Raw genomic sequence first — 20,340 nt, 5'->3', positions numbered from 1 at the left:
GTGATACCATCTCCAGGACGATCTGGTCATGAAATCCTTCCAGAGAGAGGTCCTCAAACCCAAATTCACAGTTTGGGCCAAGCACTGACCCCGCCGAGGTCCCTGCTACCCCGATCATGTTCCACCTGCAACGACCTTCTCCCCCTCAATGAGCGAGACGGGCTGAGGATTGAACTTGGGTTTGAAGATGGGCCTTCACTTCCTCTCTGGGTGGTTACAACCTGAGGGGAAATCAAGCCCAGTCACACACTTTTGTTTCCTGTCGTTAAAACAGAACCAGACAAGGTCCCCAAGAGCCTCACCTGCCGAGTCTCACGTGGGAGTCGGACCCGCCGGCCGTGTCAAAGGACCCTGACTTGGAGAGTTTGCAGGGAATTAAGCAGCCCGGCTGGGCGGCTGTGGAAGAAAGCATTTGACCTTGACCTCGTCTGACCCTCCAGACAGAGGCACGAGGTGGCGGAGGATGGCCAAGCTCTGAGAGCTCATCCCGCCCAACGTCTCCCCAACAGCTAATTGTGAGGAGGAGAAACCCTCACCCGGAGCTCCCCGTCTGCCCCCCAACATGTCAGTGGCCTCAGTGCTCTTATTATCACCCTTTGAGGAGGAGAACAAAGGCACAGAGAGGTTCATGAAACTTGCCTGAGAACACACAGTCATCAGGGGGCCCAGCTGCCCTGGACTCAGGCCTCTGCTGGGGGTTTCATTATCTGCTAGACCCTGGCTCCTTGGGCTTCTTGCCCGCCCAGCTCCCCGCCCCGCTCTCACACTCTCCCTGGGCCTCGCTGCTCAGGAGGAGGAGAAGCCTGAGGCCCTGAGAGCTCAGGAAACAGACCCGGCCTGACGGGCAGGGGCTGCGTCCAGATGCCAGGTTCCTCTCTGAGTCCAGGCCCTTTTCTGGTGGACGTGAGGGCTAAGACAGGGTGGCAGCAGAGGGGAGCCCTGCTGGGCAGAAGTTTCCAGGGGCTGCTGGAAGGTGCAGAATCTCCTGGAGTCAGCCAAGTCCTGTCCTGCCCCAGGTGGGAGGCGGCATCTGGGCACCCACGCCTCCCTCAGTGCGGGAGACTGAAGCTGAGGCCACTCGGGGGCGCGGGTCCCCTTTCCGGGAGGAGGGAGCCAGCCGTGCAGCCGCCTCCTTCAGCTCCCTCAGCTTCCAAACCGGGCAACACCTGTGAATTGGCGAAAGGAGAAGTGAGAGGCTTCCACGCTCCCTATCGACTGTGGTTCTCGGGGTCTTGTTCCGTGTTCCTCACTTTCTGTTCAAAGTGAGAGGCTAAGATGGACAGGGCAGGTGGTAGGAAGAGCAGATCTCCCAGCCAGCCCTGAGTTTCCTCCCCTCCCCAGGCAGAGTAGCCGGTGCCACTGGTTCTGACAGGAGGCACACGGATCCAGCCTCCAGGAGTCCCCTCCCTGACGGTCCCTCTGGGAGTCTGAGCGCTTGATGCCTGCAGCACTGTTGAGCACCAGCTGGAGCAGAATCAGCAAGAACAAGCTCGGCTCTGAGGACTACCTGCTGACTGTTATGTTTGCAATTCCTCCCCCGTTTTCTTAGAATTAGATTTTTCAAACATATGAGGATTACAAAAAATATCACAACCAGCAGGTTAACAGAAGTTTCATTTTGTTTCCATGACCCTGGTGCCCTAAGGGGCAGAAAAGCCAGTGAGAGTGTTCCTGTTACCTAAAATGAGGGGCCCAAGCCTAGGCGGGCTCAGAGGGAGGCTGTGCATCCTATGCAGCCTGGGATGGCAGAAATCAAGTATTTTATCTGGGAAAATTGGTCCTTAGGGCAGAGTGGCTGCCCATCCGCACAGTAGGGGGGGCCAGGTGAGTGCTCAGGCCTTACCTGTCCATTGAAGACCCTCAGAGGAGCGGGCAGTGCAGGGGCAGCCTGGTGGGAGGTGCCAGGGAGCCTGCAGGACCCTCTGAGACTTTGGAGCCTGGTGACCCGATCCTTCAGTCCCGTCACCTCCTCTGAGCCTCTCAGCCCCAGGTCCAGGTGGTGGGTGTGTCTGGCTCTCCATGTGACCATGGCCCCGTCAGCAGCTGTGGAGTTGGGCCTCTGTCCTTGTCTGTGCTGAGCTGAGAGGTGCTGGGGGGAGGGGCGCTGGTCTGCTGTCCTTGTCCCCAGGGGAGCATGTCAGCCACTCCAATGTCCTCATGCCACCACCGGGCTGCAGGGAGGAGAGCAGGGTTGTCTGAATGTGGGCGTGTCTCAGTGTGTCCATCGTCTGGCTGCACCTGTGCTGGGGTCTGTGTTTGGGATACATGCTCAGCAAAAACCTGCCCTCGAGCTGAGTGCCCAGCTGATTCATCTGACCAGCTCAGGAAACTATTTTCATAGCCCATAAGTCTGTGCCTGGGTACTGGCCCTGCCATGCCCAGTGGCTAAGGGGCCCTCCAGCCATCCTGGTTGTGGCTGTGCTCCCCTCACTCTCCCATTGTGCCCAAAGACATTTCAAATGGGATCCCCTGTTGAGAGGACAGAGCCCAATATCGCCATGTCCAGTGATGGCTCCCAGGTCACCACTGACGGGCATGTGTCTGCCCTGCTGCCAGGACACTCTGTGCTTGCTGAATTCCTTTACATCACCCGCCAACATGTGTGGGTGCTTCCTGGGGGCCAGAGAGTGCTCTAAGCCCATTACATTGATTAACTCCAGATCCTTGACTTGTTCCCATGCAGCGATGCTCTCATCTCCCCCCCCCCCCACTTTACAGATGAGGAAGATGGGTGCTATTCTCATTCCCCTGGGGACAAGCAGCCCCCTCTCAACCCCAACAGTTCTGATGCCAGGATCCTGCCCTCATCCCTGTGCCCAGAGCACCTCCTCCTACCTCTTCCCAGGTCCCCAGCCTGTCCCCAGGCTGCTCTGAAGGAGGCCTGCCCTCGGGTCACAGGTGGCAGTCCATCCCCTGGGAGAAGGCATGGCTCAGGAAGGGCACTCATCCTGCCCAGCCCCGCTGCGTGCTGTCACCTCTTACCAAGCGGGGGTGACTGTCCCCATCCTCACAAGCTCCTCTGTCTGTCCACAGCAGCCAAGTGTCTGTACTTTTCCAAGGCTCAGGGCAGGCACACATTTTGTCCCTGCGTGGCCTGACCTGCTGACTGTTCCCTGCCTCCCTCACCGTGAACATTCTAGCAACTGCCCTCCTGAGTGACTGACCCTGGATGAACAAGTAGTCCTGACTCACTGAGGCACTGGACCATCTGATGGAGGCTTCGTCAGTTTAACTGATTCTGTCTCCAAGGAACCAACTGCCAGGTGATCCTGGTTGGCTGAGCAGTGTGGCCTCCCTGACCAACTGATGACCAACCAGCTGGTCACCAGCTGCCTGTCAGATGGACAGACAGAACCTCAGAGCCTGGAGGGGTCAGACAGGGGGCGGAGGAGGCCGGATAGGATTCCCTGGGGGCTCACCCACAGGCTCAGCCACGCTCTGGACTCAAGGTCCTGTCAGGCTCAACCCTGCAGGGCTCCGCAGGGCTCAGAGTCAGAGCTGCCTCTGCAAGTTTTCTTGATTTGAGGCCCAATGACCCCACGAAGTCCCTGAAAATATATTCACCCTTGTGTGAGGATAGTGTGCATAGTAATTATCTAGCTCTAAATGATAACCATCTTAGACCTCAAAGTCAGGAGCCACGTCTTTCCTTCCCTTAGGAAGGAAGATGCCAGAATAAAACTCACCAAATTCCATTTAGTTCCTGCTCCCAGAAGCCCTAGGTAGCATGAAGGCATCTTAGGGAGATGCCATCCTCGGGAATGCCAAGAATTAAGATGAATTGTGTCCCGCAAAATTCATGTGTTGAAGCCCTAGCCCCCATGTGATGGTATGTGCAGGAGGGGCCTTTGAGAGGTGATTAGATGAGGTCATGAGGGTGGAGCCCTCATGATGGGATTGGTGCTCTTATAAGAAGAGACGTCAGCTTCCTCTCTCTCTGTCTCCATCCCATGAGCATACAGTGAGAAGGTGGCTGTCTTCAAGCCAGCAAGAGACCCTCACCAGAAACCGAGCCCTACCAGACCTTGATCTTGGACTTTCCAGCCTCCAGAACAGAGTGAAATAAATTTCGGTTGTTTAAGACCCCCAGTCTATGGTATTTTGTTATAGTAGCCAGAGCAGATTAAAACACCTTTTTCCTACGTGTGCTACAAGTTAGGGAACTGCATTTTTTTCCCCACTAATGCCCTATAAATTATTATGTTGAGCAACGAATTAGTTTTGATCAGGCATGGTGGATTTCAGTAATTAATCCAAATAGATTTAAGGCGTTTCAAGTAATTTGGGAGCATCTATTTTATTAATAATAGCTCTCATTTGCTGAGGTCTTGTGTTAAGGATTTAATAAGGATTATCTCACTCAGTCTATGAAGTGGTTCTCTAGTATACCCATTTCACAGATGAGGAAACCGAGCCCCAGAGAGGTGAAGTGATTTGCCCAAGTTGATCCAGCTAGAGAGAACTAGAGCCAAGACAAGCTTCAGGACTGTTAGCTTCAGAGATCACTCTGCCATATTGTGCCTCTCTTTTGCGTAGAAACTAGGTGCCAATTGTAAATAATTGTGACTTGTTCCCTGAGCAAACGAATCCCTCACAGGAGAGATAATGGCATTTCTTATCAAACACCTTCTGCTTTGGCTTTCTTCCAAGCTCCCCACAGCCACCTCAAATACTCGGCACAAATGGAGGCCACCTCTGGGCTCCAGCCACTAAGGTCTGCTGTCCACCCAGAGTTGAACTTGGCTCTTAGGTTTCTGCTGCTCTCGCTGCAGCTGTGGCATTATTTATTCAGGAATATGTGAACCAGGCTGCAGCAGGAGGAGAGTCAGGAGACGTGTGCACGTGGCCCAGCAGGCTGTGCACGTGGACACATACAGAGCTCGGCCTGGGCAAAGGGTGGAGGGGTGCAGGCCTTAGCAGGGTATTGCCCAAGGGCCCTGCAAGCCTGGGGAATTGTGGACGTGGAACCCAGCACAGTGCTCTCAAACTTGGGTGTTGTATTAGCTATCGCTTGCTGCATAACAAATTATCTCACACTTTGTGTTTTTAAATAACAACTGTTCTGTGTTATCTCTCACGGTTTCTGTGGGTCAGGAAGACAAGTAGGGCACAATGGGGACAGTTTGTCTCTGTGACATGATGTCTGAGGCCTCAGCCAGAAGACTTGAAGGCTGGGGGGCTGGGATCAGCTGCAGGCTCATTCACTCATATGCCTGGTGGTTGATGCTGGCCAATATCTTAGCTGGGGCTCTTAGCTGGAACACTCACATGTGGCCTCTCCATGTAGCCTGGGCTTCCTCACAACATGGTGGCTGGATTTCAAAGATGAGCACAGGGCACAAGAGAGCGCCAGGCAGGAGCCGTATCCTCTTGATGAGCTAACATCAGCAGTCACATAGCATCCCATTCACTGCTTGGAGAAACCACCCGACCTCATCCAGACTCAAGGGGAGGGAACCTAGACCCCACCTCTCGGGGGAGGAGTGGCAGTCACATCACAAGAAAAACAGATGGCATGGAATAAACATAGAGATGTGGCCGTCTTTGGAAAATACTATCTGCCCAGCTGTGTAGCAAATCCCCATGCCAGAGGGTGGGTGGGGACGCAGGCTCATAGACCTCAGCCCCGGACAGCCTGATTCAGTCGGTCAAGGTGGGGAGGCGACTCGTACTTTTATGGTGGGTCCCATGTAGACAGTCAATGGATGACCCTTTAGAATCACTGCCACAGGGGCTGAGGACTTGGGTTCTGGAGTTAGAGGATTCAAATCCCATTTCTGGCACTTTCTTGGACAAGTCACTTAACTTTCATTAACCTCCTCATCTGCAAAATGGGCGTCATAATACTTAGATCATAGGTTTATTGTAAGGATGAAAATAGCTTGTGTATTTAAAGGGCTTAGCAGAGTGCCTTGTATGCAGTAAGTGCTCAATAGATGGTATTATTATTGTTATCAGTGTTTTTTAATTATAGGAATAGACTGACCTGGAAATCGGAGCACGATGGCCCACTTTCAAGTTCTCAGAGAACGCCACGTCTCCATCAAACTCTGCATTTGTATCTGGAAACCAGCTGAAAGGCCAAGCTGCTTGGATGACAGGGAGAGGGTGGCGTGGCTGCCAGCGGGTCCCCAAGACTGAGAGGACACAGCGCTTGCTTAAAGACTCCTCAATGGGCAGGGGACCTGCACCCGCATCCCATGGCTGGTCTCCTTCCCTCACGCGCCCAGATGGCCTCAAGTTCACTCTCTCTGAGTGAGGCCCATGGTCAGCTTCCTCACTTGCCTGGGGAGCAGAAAGTCTTAAAACCGCAGGTGGACACTGAGGGCAGGAAGGCAGTTCCTACTGGCAAGGGGTGGTGTCCAGGCAGGCACATGGGGCTCCTGCAGGAACCACAGTACTCAGAGAGCTGGTGCCTTGTCACAGACACCAGTGTGGGAAGGAAACATCTGTTTATGGATCTACGCAAAGATACTTTTCATCATGCCACTCTCTTGCTCCCTAACCCTCAATGGCTCCCCTGTGCCCCAAGAAAAACCATCTTTAGGCCTCATAAAAGACAAATATACCTAAACCCTCCAATCCAGGTAAAATAAGCCAAGTGCCCTCCTTTAAACATGCCCCAAGCACTCCTGTCTTTGTTCCCAGCTTCTCCCTGTCATTCTTGTCGAGATGTTATTGTCATCGCCATTGGAGTTCCATTCTCTCCTTTCTCCAGCTCCTACCTGCCACTGTGGCCCCTGCGTGAACTCCTTACTCCTTGCTCTGAAATCTCCAAGAGTCACCCGGTCTGTAGGTCCCATTTGATTGATAGGAAGGCCATTTTTTGTCTCCCTTCCAGGATTTTTCTGTCAGGCTTCCTTAGATTTTTCTAATTCCCTGCAGCTCCTGTTCAAGAACCATTTTCCCCTTGTTGATCCAGACAGTGCCCAAACTGTACACAGGCAATGCAGGTTTCAGGAATCCAGCTGGTCAGTGGCAGGGTGGAGGGCAGGAGGGAGGGGCAGCTAGGAGGAACCACAGGAGACAGAGCAGAGAGGGGAGATCTGTTGGAAGAGGCCCAGAGACTGGCCCAACTCTCTCCTGGAAAGTGGACATTTCCGGTAGTGGTGATTTGGAGAGCTATTGGCACAGTGATGAGTAAGGAGGGAGGGAAAGAAAGCAAGGCCCCAGGAAATGGGGAAAAGGGGACGGAGGGATTGGTCACGCGCTGTCCCCCCATGCCCTTGCCCCTCCCCCATTTGGAAATCCCACTTCTCTTTGAGAACTCAGGCCTCCTGGATCTCCGTGGCTGACGGAGCCTTTGTCTGTATCCCCCAGCCCTTTGCTCCTTTTCGTCCAGACTTGGCCATTCTGGCTCTGAGTCTGGTCAGCCGCTTGCGAGCCGGTCTCACCCGATAAAGGTTACCTTCCTTAGGGGCATGAACCACGCCTTCTTTTGGGTTCCCTCAGCTCCAATCCCAGTGTGACTCATACACAGAAACAGTATTGGCCGGGAGTCAGTTATTCCGGGGACGCAATAAGAAGCAAATGTGTGTTGTACTGAGTGGGCACCAGAGCGCATTACTGAGGGAGGAGCGAGTCCCAAGAGGAGCGGTGAAAAGAAGACTCTGGCTCCAACCTCGTAGCATCTCAGATGGTGAAGAATGGTTGCTATCCAGTCGACCACCAGAGGGCGCTCCGGGCAAAAAGGTCCCGAGGCCGCTCTTCAGCCCCTTGGAATCAGTGCTGTCCCCCAGAGCCAGGGACGCATAGGTCCCATGCAGCTTGCCAGGGTCTCAGGGCATGGGCGTTTACAGTCTGCTGGCATTTCGCCTGAGCAGAGGTAAGAAAATCGCCAGGTTGACGGCCCGTTGTTTGCTGGATGAAGAGTAAGACTGGGTAAGGCCTTGGGATTAGTGCAAAGGTGAGCCCTGAGCTGGTCCCTGCTTTACCAACTTCTGGAAGTGTGACATTAAGAAAATCATTCTTTCCTCTGGGCCTGGTTTCCCTCTGTAGAACGGCTGGGCTCAAGTTCCAGCCTGTCCTGGGATGTCATCAGCTCTTCCAACCCTCCTGGGTGGTGGCCATGCAATTTAGTCCACATGGAAGCTTAGGCCCCTGCTTTCTGCCTCTCCGAGGGAACCGTAGTCATGGAAACCAGCACTCGCTGTGGTAGGAAGTGCTAATGTCCTGGCCATTCCCCATATTCTTCCTGAGCTGCCCCATGCACCACCAGAGGAGGAGACATTCACGAAAGCAAACGCAGCCTGGGGGCATCCTTCAGAAGCGAGCCCGAAATGGGTTTATGCAGAAGGAAACAATTCATGCCAGTTCTTCCAGAACACGAAGATGATGGCACAGGATATATGACTCATTCTTGTGTATAACAGCAGAGCAACGTGCAACGGAATGAGGCACCATTCAGAATAGGGCAGCCTTGGGTGGGAGACTAGGAAGGACAAGGAGGGAGAGAATGAGCTGTTTCTGTAACATTTTACTTCATAAGAGAGAGACAGATGGACAGACTTCAATCGTCTATGGCAAAATATCAACTCCGATAAATCTGGTTGGTTCTTAAATTGTTTTCTGTAATCTTCTCTATTTTCTTTTAATTAAAAAGAAAAAATGATTTAAAGTAATTTAAAAAACAACAGAGAGCCCGCCAGCCCCTCAGAGCACATCTTGGTCCGGGGTAGTTTTTTTTCCTAGCGTGACTTTCCATAGATGAAGACGTGTCTTCATAAAGTGTCTCAAGTTTCCCAGGCCCGTGGGGTGGGATAATCCTAAAGGAGGGAGACACGATGTGGGGGAGGGAGCAGCCCCACTCTGGATCTAAGTAGCCTTCAGTGCCTCAAATCTGTGGGGCTTCGTCTTCCTCATCTGTAAAGTGGAGATAAAGCTGGTCCTACCTATTTTACCGAGTTACAACCTGCATTCAATGAGATATTTGTGAAAACAGCTTGAAAGTAACAATACAAGCAGGTAAACGATGATTATTCATCAAGCAACGCATCCAAGGTCTCACCTATTGGTGACATTAGCATCAGCAACAACAAAGGAAGAAAGGAAGGGAGGAGGATAAAGGAGTGTGGAGGGAAGGAAAAACGAAGAAGAAAAACTTACTGATGAGAGCTACACCTCCGAGGAAATAGCTGCTCTTCCTAGATCCCGACTTGAGGCCTGTCTTTCAAAATAATAGAAGTTATACTTTGTGAGAATTGATCCCAGTGGTCATTGTCATTAGAATTTAGCACAATATTTATATATCTCACCACAGTGAGCCAGCAGTTATTTCCTATGAAAGCCACAGGGCTTCAATTTTCAGAGTTTAAATAATGAGCATAGAGACACCACCAAAGAAACACTTATTAAATATCAATATAGAATAAACTGGAAGAAAAAGAGTAAAACGTCAAGCTGCTCACTGCATTGTTTCCAACTGAGACTCTGTTCTGCAGACCCTGGGGGATGGACATGGCTTGGATGATTTCTTGATGCTCCAGTTAAACTCAGGAGGTTGCAGACTTTCTGGGGCAGGAACAAGTCAGTTTCTGTTCTGAAACCCTGGCACTACCTAAGAAAATCCACACCTATAAATGGAAGTTTTGCAGGAGGATTTTTAATGTTATAAAAGAGTGCTCAGAGATTCACCCACAGAGACTTTCTGATAGCTGACACCAGGGGCAGCAAAAAGCAAAATGTACAGTGGGGTGGCAGTTAACTGGCCCCTCCCAATGCTTAGACCCGTCCTCTGCTCAGTGTCCCCCATTTCTCTCACCTTATACCGTGCCCAAGGGTCCAGGCCTCTCTGCCTCTCTCATGACATCCTTAATGTAATCAATTTAACTACTCTGTGCTGTTGCAGGCTTAAGGTGGTATCCCATTTAGAAGGACCCCAAATTCAAAGAGGCTGCCTGGGGAGGGCAGCATGGCGAGGTGCCGTCAGACAGATCTGGATTTGAGTCCTAATTTCTACATGTGGTAGTCATTCTCCACGACAGCCCATAGTGATATTCACAGCCTTGCTAGTTCCCTCCATATTGAACCAGAGCTGGCCCTCGGTGACCAATAGAATTTGGCGGAAGTGACAGTGTATGAATTCCGAGGCTAAGTCATAAAAGGCATTGCAGCTTCTGCCTTGACCTCTTGGGTCACTCCTTCTGGGGAAGCTGGCCACCACTCTGTGAGGACACTCAAGCCGCTCTGTAGAGACCCACATGGAGAAGACCCACGGCCTCCTGCCAAAAACCAGCGTCAACTTGCCAGCCTTGTAAGTGAACCCGCTTGGAAGGGGGAACTCCAGCCACAGCTGACAATTGACTGCAACATCGTGAGAGACCTTGAGTTTGAACTGCCCAACCGAGCTGCTTCTGAATTCCTGACTCACCAAAACCATGAGAGAGAATAAATGATCGTTGTTGTTTTAAATCCTAAATTTGGGGACAATGTGTTACATAGCCATATTAACAAGTACTTAACCTTTCTAAGTATTGGGGCCATTCAGGGCTGGTATTCATTTGGGAGACACCTGTACTGCTATATCAATTGTTAAAATATTTAATCATTTCTATGCTTCTCTGTAAAGAGCTCTGTACTTGAATTAACATGATCTTGGATTGCTACTTCCCCAAGGTCCTTTGCAAAGGCAAATCATATCCTCTTGAGAGGAAGGTAACATTATCCTTGACCTCAAATTATTTCAAAAAATATTTTACAAATACCGTGTCCAACACATAACCAGAGATAAACTGACACATGGTGAAAAGCAGACTTTCTTAGGCACCCAGAAGACATCCATCACCCAAGGCTCATGTGGTAGAAAATTAAGCATATAATGCTAATGGATTCGGTGTGTGGTGGGGAGGAAGAAACCAAAAGTTGGGAGAGACACAAATGGGCCTAATTCAAGAGAAAGAGGCTTTCATTGCTTCCCAAGACTAGGGTCCAGCTCTGAGAGTGGCAGAGAGCAAACCCCTCTCACTGATGTTCTTCAGAGGGTCACTGGACCTCAACTGGGGTAGCCAGGGGCCCCGAGAGCTCAGATTCTCATTTCTCTCAAAAAATCCCATCCCAAGCTTGGCTGGAGAATGGGAAAGTTGCTTCTTCAATATGGGCCAAGCCATGGACCCATGAAAGGCACCCAAGTGTTTAGAAGACCAGGGCATCCGTACCTGGATGTTCTAGACTCCATGAGACCCAGAGGCTTCTAGAAAACATGATTGATGGAAAATGCTCCTCCATCCAGGAAGATGAAGACTTGGAACAGTGATATCAGATTTAGGGGGAAACATATGGCAATTTTTTGCCTCAAATAATGTAATATATAATTAAAACCCACTATAGGATATTAGCAATATCTGCAACAAGTCCTTCGTCATACAGAAGAGGAAATTAAGAACCAGGAGATTAGAAAGTGAGTCCTAGCCTGCTGACCCACACTGTGTCTGGCCTTTCCCTACATCCCTCTGCCCTGGTGGATGTTGCCAAATACTATTTCTGCCTTACTCTCAGGATATCAGTCCCCTGAATTTTACACGCCAGCTGGCACTTCTTTCCCAACAAGCTAATATTGGCCACCCAAACTGAAAACCTCAGTTTGCATCTTGCACCCTTACCCTTACTTTTCTTTCTCAACCCAAATTCCAACATCCACAGCTTTTTTCAGGTAGGTATCCACAAAAGGTCTTTTTTCTGACATTGGCAACTCATCATGGCTTGTTGTTTTGAGTAGTACCATCTGTAATACCTTATTTCTCTGCACCTTTGTTAAGAGTTTTATACATTTACGTATGCTGGTAACTAGGAGCTTCCTACTCCCTCTTTATAAAGAGATTTTGATAAATGATTCCCCAGTAGAAGATGTGATGCAGCCAGAATTTGCCAAGGGCTCCTAGCCCCGTGAGGGGGCAAGCTCTCTGGCCCTGGAGATGTTGGAGGAGGTCTCAGTGACCCTCCGCCAGTCTTACAAGTCAAGGAAGTTGGTTCAGATAACTTTGAAAGTTCCTTCTAGCTTTACTCATTATAAATAAAATTTCTTGATTTCTCCTCATTTCTGAGGTATCTACTCTGCCTTACCAACTCCCCCTCTCACCTCCATTCACAGCGATTTCCATTCCCTTCTCTGAACCTCCATGGCAACCTCCATCATGGTCTGAAGAGACCCAGCTTTCAATCCCAACTCGACCACCAACTAGCTGTGAAAACCTGTGCAATTCACTAACTCCCCTGAACCTCGGTCTCTTCCTCTCTCCCTGCACCACGGAATTGCTGTGAAGAAGAGTGGTAATGAATAGGGAGGACCAGCTTAGCATCCAGCGCAGAGTTCCTCAGTGCACAGAAGCCTCTGTAGCCTGGCCACCTGTCTTATGATCACTGGTTCACATGTCCTCTTTTCATCCAACCTCCTGGAGGGCAGGTTGTCTTCTCTATCTGTATCCCCAGCCCCTAGCCCAGAGCCGTGGGCCTAGTAGGCACTCCATTAACTCATTACTCAAACCTTACTGAGGTCGAGAAACAGGTGCTATGGTTACAGAGTGGCTCAGACAAGATTTAGACTCTTTCGAGCAAGTGAGATAAAGACATAGATAACCAAAGGCTGAGTTCTTAGAGCTGAGTTGTAATTTTTAGCTTTCCTTGACCTTTTAATATGACTGCCAATGTTTTAGCGTATGTCAAAATTGTTGACCTAGGTGGGCCAAAAGTCATTAAGTATGGAAGCACTTCAGTTAAGGTATATTTTATTTTCCATGGGGTCTGTGAGAGCTTAGAGCAAAATAGAAGCAATGGTAAAATAATAGCGAACAGGCTGCTGCAATTAAATGTGATTTCACTTAAGTATCACTTTCAGATAGTGTCAAATTAAAGCATTTAAGAAGATTGCTGAAAAAAGGAGACTCTGTCTTATCTAAGTGAGATGCTGGCACGGGAGGCCTCCAAAGGGAAACTGCCAGATGCTGTTTTATGTACTTGGCGTGTTTGTGCCTAACATCTCCTTAGTGTTTTTGAATTCTACAGTGTCCACAAAATTGCCACTTCGTTAAAATTGCCTCAGAACTTTCCTCTTAAACGATGCAGGTAGTCAATTCGCATCTGTCCTGCTTCATTTGCATTTTAGAAACGCAGGGATTATTTTCAAATGTACCTTTATTTAATCTTGAATTTCCTGTGTTTTCAGGAAAAATGCTGGTTAGTCAAGGAAACTGGAGGGATGACATTTTAAAATTGATATATTTAAGGTATCTCTGTTTAAACTGTTAGGAGATACAAATTCCTGAAGTTTGACCTTCTCGTTGCCATATATATGCTCTAAATCCTCAATACAATTTTGTGTTAGTTTAGACAATAGTGTCTTACCATTTGGGGTTCAATAGGATTTGTGTTAGTGTGTGTTATAGAGATAGAGAGAGAGAGTTAGAGATAGAGATAGAGATGGCAAGGTAGGAAAAAATTTAGTCTAATTTGTAAATAAAAAAGCAATACACATATACAAACAGAGGCGATTCAGCCTGGCATTCAACAAATTACTGTGGTTTGTTCCAGGCTCAGGTCAAGACTTAGTGTGGTTCAAGCACCTAAAGTTTATTTCTCAGGAGAAAATAACGTGTAGATTCCAAGACAGTGGTAGAAAGACGAAAATTTTCCTAGATAGCAGGAGCCAAGATGAATTACAGTTGATAGATTGTGTGAACAATATTGGACAAGCTTGATAAAAGTAGGAAAAATATGTGGAATATGGAAAGTTTATTGATGACAATTTATATTAGATCTATTATTTATATAAAATTCTAATATTTTATCTTTTTCTGCAACTTGGTTTTTCTAAGCAAGTGAAATGTGTGTGTGTATATATATGTACATACATATGTATATATATATTTAATTATATAAACCTCCTTTATCATTGATATAGAATCCAATTGTTTGTGTATTGGTTAAAAAATTACAATGTCCAACCTCACTGAAGTGGGCAAGGGGGAGAGGAGATGCTGACCTAAGTAACTTTGGAATGAGTGGAGTCTATAACACTCAAAGTGAAAGGAACTGCACATAAGCACTGCACTCTAGTTGATAAAGTTGTTTCCTGTGGGAGTGCAGTTTAACAATTCCAATACTGCTATACATGTACAGTCATGTGTCGCCTAATGACGGGGACACGTTCCGAGAAATGCATCGTTAGGCAATTTTGTCATTATATGAACATCATAGAGTGTACTTACAGGAACCTAGATGGTATAGCCTACTACACACCTAGGCCATATGGTACTAATCTTATGGGACCACTGTCATATGTGCAATCCATCCTTGACAGAAACGCTGTTATGTGGTGCGTGACTGTATATTGGAATTGAACAATTAAGTAAACGGATGGCAAATGGTGAGAGGCAGATATCTCACTTTTGGAGTGAAAATTACAGATAAGCAAGGAGGCTAGAATGATCCATGTGGTAATGGATTATAGTTGGAGACATCAGTATGAACTCGTGTTTAGCTTAATAAAGATACAGATGGTTATATGTAGAAATATTTATAGATATGTGTATATATATGGGTTAGTATAAACACATATTTCCTTGCTCTGTAAGGTGAAAGTACCTAAAAGAAATGACACCCAGTAGCAGCTAGCACACTTAGCTCCTAGATCTTGGTTCCAACTGCCAATCTTCAGTAAAAGAAATAGGGCTGTCCTGCTTTGCTCATGAGACTGGAAAGAATCACAGGCCACACATGGTGGGCTGTCCTCTTCCCCACACAGCTGTCAGGGACCCCTTCTCACGCTCCTCAACCTGCCCTACTTTTTTTTTTTTTGCGAGGAAGACCAGCCCTGAGCTAACATCCAATGCCAATCCTCCTCTTTCTGCTGAGGAAGATTGGCCCCGGGCTAACATCCGTGCCCATCTTCCTCTACTTTATATGAGGGATGCTGCCACAGCATGGCTTGACAAGCGGTGCATAGGTGCGCGCCAGGGTTCCGAACCTGTGAACCCTGGGCTGCCGAAGTGGAGCGAGTGCACTTGGGCCGGCCCCTGCCCTACTTTTATCTGATGTTTCAAATACAGTTGTGGGAAAGGGAAGCGCTTTGACAGTCAGCAGGTGTCAGGAGGCTGAGGATGCTGTAAAGGCATCTTGGAAAATCAGAGAAAGAGGCACAAGCCTAATTCCTATTCTGTGTTTTCCTGGCCTCCAGCAAAGCCTCCCCTCGTCTTACAGAGGCCCGTTGTAGATAAACACGGGCTGCCAACAGTGAGACGAGGCTTGGGCAAACCGCCCAACAGATGGCTCAACTCTGTGTGTACCAGCCAAGGCCCACGTGGCAGACAGTAGCTTCTGTTTGTGTCTTATCTGTAGTGGATATGGGATAATTGTGGGATGGCAGGAGTCCCTGCTACAGTTCCACTCAAGACAAACTTAAGATGTGCTCCTTCAGGGGTTTGAGTACGCAGCCTTCTCTGCTGCCGCCCAAGCTCATTGGCGAGAAGAGTCAAGGGCTCTGGGCAGGAGGGCAGGCAGGTTCTTGCTGGCTCAGAGGATGGGGACAAACTTTGGACCTTTTTATCCTAGCCAAGAACTTAGTCCTTTGGCCTGTGGGCAGTGCGAGAGGCCAGCCCAGGGAGCGGGACAGTGGCCTTGCATTTATTTCCCTCGGGTCCCTGAAGTGGGATGAGAAAGTGGCACAGTGGAAGGTGGGCTTGGGGAGGTGGTGTCCAAATTCCGGCTCTGTGGCCTGGCTGGTGACTTAACTTCACTGAGCCTTCAACTCCATCTGTAAAGTAGGCATGATGTCCAGCTCAAGGGGTTGCCTTGAGGAAAAGTTCTACTCTGCTGGTGCTTGGAGCCTAAAGTTCTCATACGTCGGTACTTCATACTTATCCTTGTCTTAGTCTGTTTGGGCTGCTATAACAAAATACCATAAACTAGGTGGCCTATAAACAACAGAAATTTATTTCTCACAGTTCTGGAGGCTGGAAGTCCAAGATCAGGTGCCAGCAGGGTCAGTTCTCTGATTCTCTTCCGGTTTGCGGATGACTGACTTCTCGTGGTGTCCTCACACGGAGAAACAGAGAGAGCTAGCTCTCTGGCCTCTTCTTAGGGAGGTACTAAACCCATTCATGAGGGCTCCGCCCTCATGACCCAATTACCTCCCAAAGGCCTCACCTCCAAATACCATCACATTGGGGATTAGATTTCAACATATGAGTTTTGGGGGATACATACATTCAGTCCATAACACCCCCTTTCCAATGACTGTTGCTGTTGTGCTCAGAAGGTGTCACCCTCAGAGTCTGAAAAGCCGAGTTTGATGCTTCTACAAAGAGCTCCCCTCTACAAAGGGGGCCCTACCATAGTAGCATTGTCCACCTCTAGTCCCTCTCCTCACACTGTGCTGCGGGATGAGCACCTTGGGATAGACTAGTGATAAGACCTAGCTCCCCCACAGTAGTTATGAGCATTTCCTGATGTTAAAGCTTCAGCTACGGTGCCACAAATGAGCCCTTCCAAGGCATGACATAATCACTCAAAAATATTATGGCCTATAAAGGAGTCAGCACCTGAGAAGAATGAGAAGCTAGCACGGGGCAGCTGGGAGCAGCCTGCTCTGCAGCTCGAGACCTACTTGGGGTCTTTGCCAGTCTTTGCCAGTGACTGGCGTGATCTGGGCTGTCTAGGAGACTCTGAGCCTCAGCTTCTTTATCCATAAGATGAGAATGATAATATCAGTCCTCAGGCAAGGTTGTTTGTGCATTAATAAAATAGCATATATTAAAGTGCTACATTGATAGTGGACTGATTGAATAACCAAGAGCACACATTTCTGTCTAGAAGAAACAAAGGTTGGAAGCAATGAGGAGGCAGCTCTCCATTGGGAAGGGAAATAGAATGATTGAAGGAGAGTCCTGAGGCCTGGGACAGAGGAGGAGTCCAAGATACTTCTATAAGAAAATGTGCTTGCTCAAGGGCCCCTGTTGGAGAGGCTCTGTGTGGTCTCTGAGGGGCTGAGGGTCATCCTACAGGCTGTGGGGGGTGAAGAGCTGGTGGAAGAGAATAACGTCCTATTTTCTTCCCTTTAACTGGAAAGCTTTGTAACAGAGGTCATTAGGAATTTGCAGGCAGGTAGGGACAGGTGTTGGCCCACTGCCCCCCATTCACCCCCTACCCCCACCTGACTGCGCTATGGACTCTCTCTTGGGCCTTCAGCATTGTGGGCACCTACATGCTGGTGAAGTTGTCCAGTGTGGAGGTGGCCTTCTCCCTGACTAGGGCATAGTCTGCTAGTTAAGGAGGAACCGCTGTATTGGTTGCCTTCTGATGGAGAGTTGTCTTGTGCACTTGGGGTGTTTCTCCTCGGGAGGTGGGAAGAAGGGTTATTTACCACTAAATTATCCTTGTCTCCTCAGATTCTGCAATACCGACAGACCCAGAAACAAACAAGAAATTGCTTTTCTTTTGTGTTTAACTCAAATTTCTTTGTGAGAGCAGAGATAGAGAATGTTTAATTTTTCTAACATATTCAGTTACAGAGCAGCAAAGAGAAATATTCGAGGAAAAAACCCTGAACTGCTACTGACATTGTGTGTGTCTTAGCTGTAGACATAATTGAGACTTCTTCATATGGTTTTGTTCCAGGAAAGCATCTCGAGAAGATTTTCATCAGCACAACACTGCATTGGAGTAGCGCTGTATGCAGAGTTTATCTCCTATAAACCATCTTCTCACCTCATTGCTAAATTTCACAGCAGCTTTCTTCTAACGGCTCTATTTTTTTTTTTTTTTTTTTGGTTTGCAAATATCCTAGTATGATTTCTTTTCCCCTTGGTAAGCAAAAAAAAAAAAAAAGTAAAGTCTATTCTAGAATAGAGTTAGAATTATTTACACCAGATCTCTTTAAAAGAAGTCTAGGTCAAACGTCAAGCTGTGAGTACAGAGATAAACGGGGAGCTGCTGGGTTAACTGTGGGCCAATTCCAGAGATGCAACAGAAGGGAGTTTCTGAGCAAGACAGCTTGCCCTGCCCAGGAAACCACAGCTTTCTATGAACAAGGAAAGGATTTCTCCTCCCATCAGAGGGATCATGATGCAGCGTGACACTTTTCCCTTTTTTGTCAAGAAAAAAGAATCAAGAAAGAAGGGACATTTTAAGAACTAACTGGAAATCTCAGAAAGCAAGATAATGCTTTCTGATTATGCTAGAAATAGGCTCTTTTTTCTTCTTTTTTTTAGTAGAGAGAGGATCACTAAATAGAATTCGACTGAAATGGCTGTAGCCCCAAATGGGTATGTGCCCTTGAATGGCTTTTGTTTAAATGGGTTTAAGATATATTTGAGGGTCTTGTTACTCTGGGAACTCAGGGAAAGCCAGGTAGAGTAAGAGGTGATTAAGAACAGATAGCTGTTGCAGATAAAACTAGCTAATTGTACTTCAGCATTCATATTTCCTTAGATTTTGTTCTTATAGTTTATTTTTACAAGTACGTGATGGGAGGACATAGATGTAGTAATCTATGATTAAGCATCACACTGTGATTATTAAATGTGGTACTTTGCTCTTTTAATACTTGCAATTCCTATTTTTAAAGTGCAATAAAATGTACAATTTTCCTTTGGCTCCACGTAATTTGCTTTATGGAAACTCAGCTATTTTTCCATATGTCCTTGCTGGTCACATAGGGTAGTTTACCTGAATTTCAAGTACATCACCTGGGAGAAAATAATGAGCTTTTGTGGTTCTCGATCAATTCTTGTTCAGCCTCCACCGCATCTACACAGGGGAGCAGCAGCCTGGAATCACTGCATTCTTTCTACCGAGAATATACTGTTGGAAGAAGACAGAAATTGACCTATGAGAAAAGGAAGCACATTCTCTTGGACAGAGTATGGCTGGGACAGCAAAGCAATTCCAAAGCCTCCAGATCTCTGTTTTGGTGACAGACACCAGGTTAAGAGGTCTGTGTACAAGAGGAGAACAAGCCCTTGAAGGGAGCTCTGAGATGCCCAAGTTTAGGAACCTGTGTTGACCTTGCCCTAGGATTACTCGTCAGTGAGGAGTAATGGGTTGCAGATGAAGGTCCCTGGACTGGAAGAAGGACACGGGTTCAAGACACTGTTCTCCCACACGCCTGTGTGACCTTGGGCAGATGGCATGAAGCTTTGGTTTCCTCATCTCTAAAATGCTGATTATTCTGCCTCCCCCTCTCCTTATACTGAGTTGCCGTGAGGACAAAGTGAGTGACTATACATGGGGACTGAGTACGTATGAGGCAGGGAGCATGTCCCCTTTGACTTTTGCATTCTCCCATCACAGCTTTTGTGGAACTGTACTTTAGTTCTTTGATGACACAAACTGAATGAAATCAATGTACACAATATAGAAAAACAGGAAGTTATTGAATGCAAAACCACCTTTCCAGTTCAGATTAACGGGAAGAGGCTTAGTTCTCATCGTCCTCCTCAAAACTTGACTTTATAGAGTTGCTTAGACTCAGTGGCGTGCTGGAAATGGCTCCTACCAGCTGGGAAGAGCCCATTCTGCGCATCTCTTCCCAACTCCATGTTTAGAGTTGTCAAGTTGGTAGCTTGAAATCGGCCATGCTGGAAGTATTTACACCATGGAAATTGGCAGATGCTACTATGATATAATAAAAAAATATATATTTAGTCTTCGTCCCTGGTTCCCGGCACAAAGCTTTTAAAACCCTTGGAATTTCCTGAGTAATAGGAGTGAGCTGAGCACCTTCTCTTATTCATAGTAAGCTCCTTTCAATCATACCTGAGTTTATGCTAATGAGGAGACTCTTGGTGAGCCCCTAGATAGTTCCAGAATAGAGCTGGTTGCTGGAGGAACCAATCATGTGATTAACTGGAACTTTCAGCCCCACCACTGATCTCTAAGGAGGAGTGAGGGGCTGGAGATTGAGCCAATCACCAATGGCCAATAATTTAATCAACCACGCCTACATAATGGAACCTCTATGTAAACCCTAAGTGATGGGGTTATGAGAGCTTCTGGGTTGGTGAGTGCATCCACATGCCAGGAGGCTGATGCACCCCAAACTCCACAGGGATAGAAGTTCCTGCACTCGGGACCCTTCCAGACCCCTTCATCTGGCTGTTAATTTGTGTCCTTTAGAATATCCTTTATAATAAACCCATAACAGTAAGTGAAGTTTTCCCTGAGTTTTTTGAGTCATTATAGCAAGTTACCAAACCTAAGGGGGTTGTGGGAACCACCGATTTGTAGCCAAGTTGAACAGAACTGTGGGTAACTAGGGACCTACTACTTGAGTTGTCTCTTAAGTTTTAAATATATTGAGAAATACGAAAAAGGAACAGAAGATGGAGGGCAAAATATCACCTCATTACTAAG

The sequence above is a fragment of the Diceros bicornis genome, chromosome 19 (genome assembly GCF_020826845.1).
Source record: "Diceros bicornis minor isolate mBicDic1 chromosome 19, mDicBic1.mat.cur, whole genome shotgun sequence".
Classification (NCBI taxonomy): domain Eukaryota; kingdom Metazoa; phylum Chordata; class Mammalia; order Perissodactyla; family Rhinocerotidae; genus Diceros; species Diceros bicornis.
The sequence above is the reverse complement of the archived record's forward strand: the minus strand, read 5'-3'. Positions refer to the sequence as shown.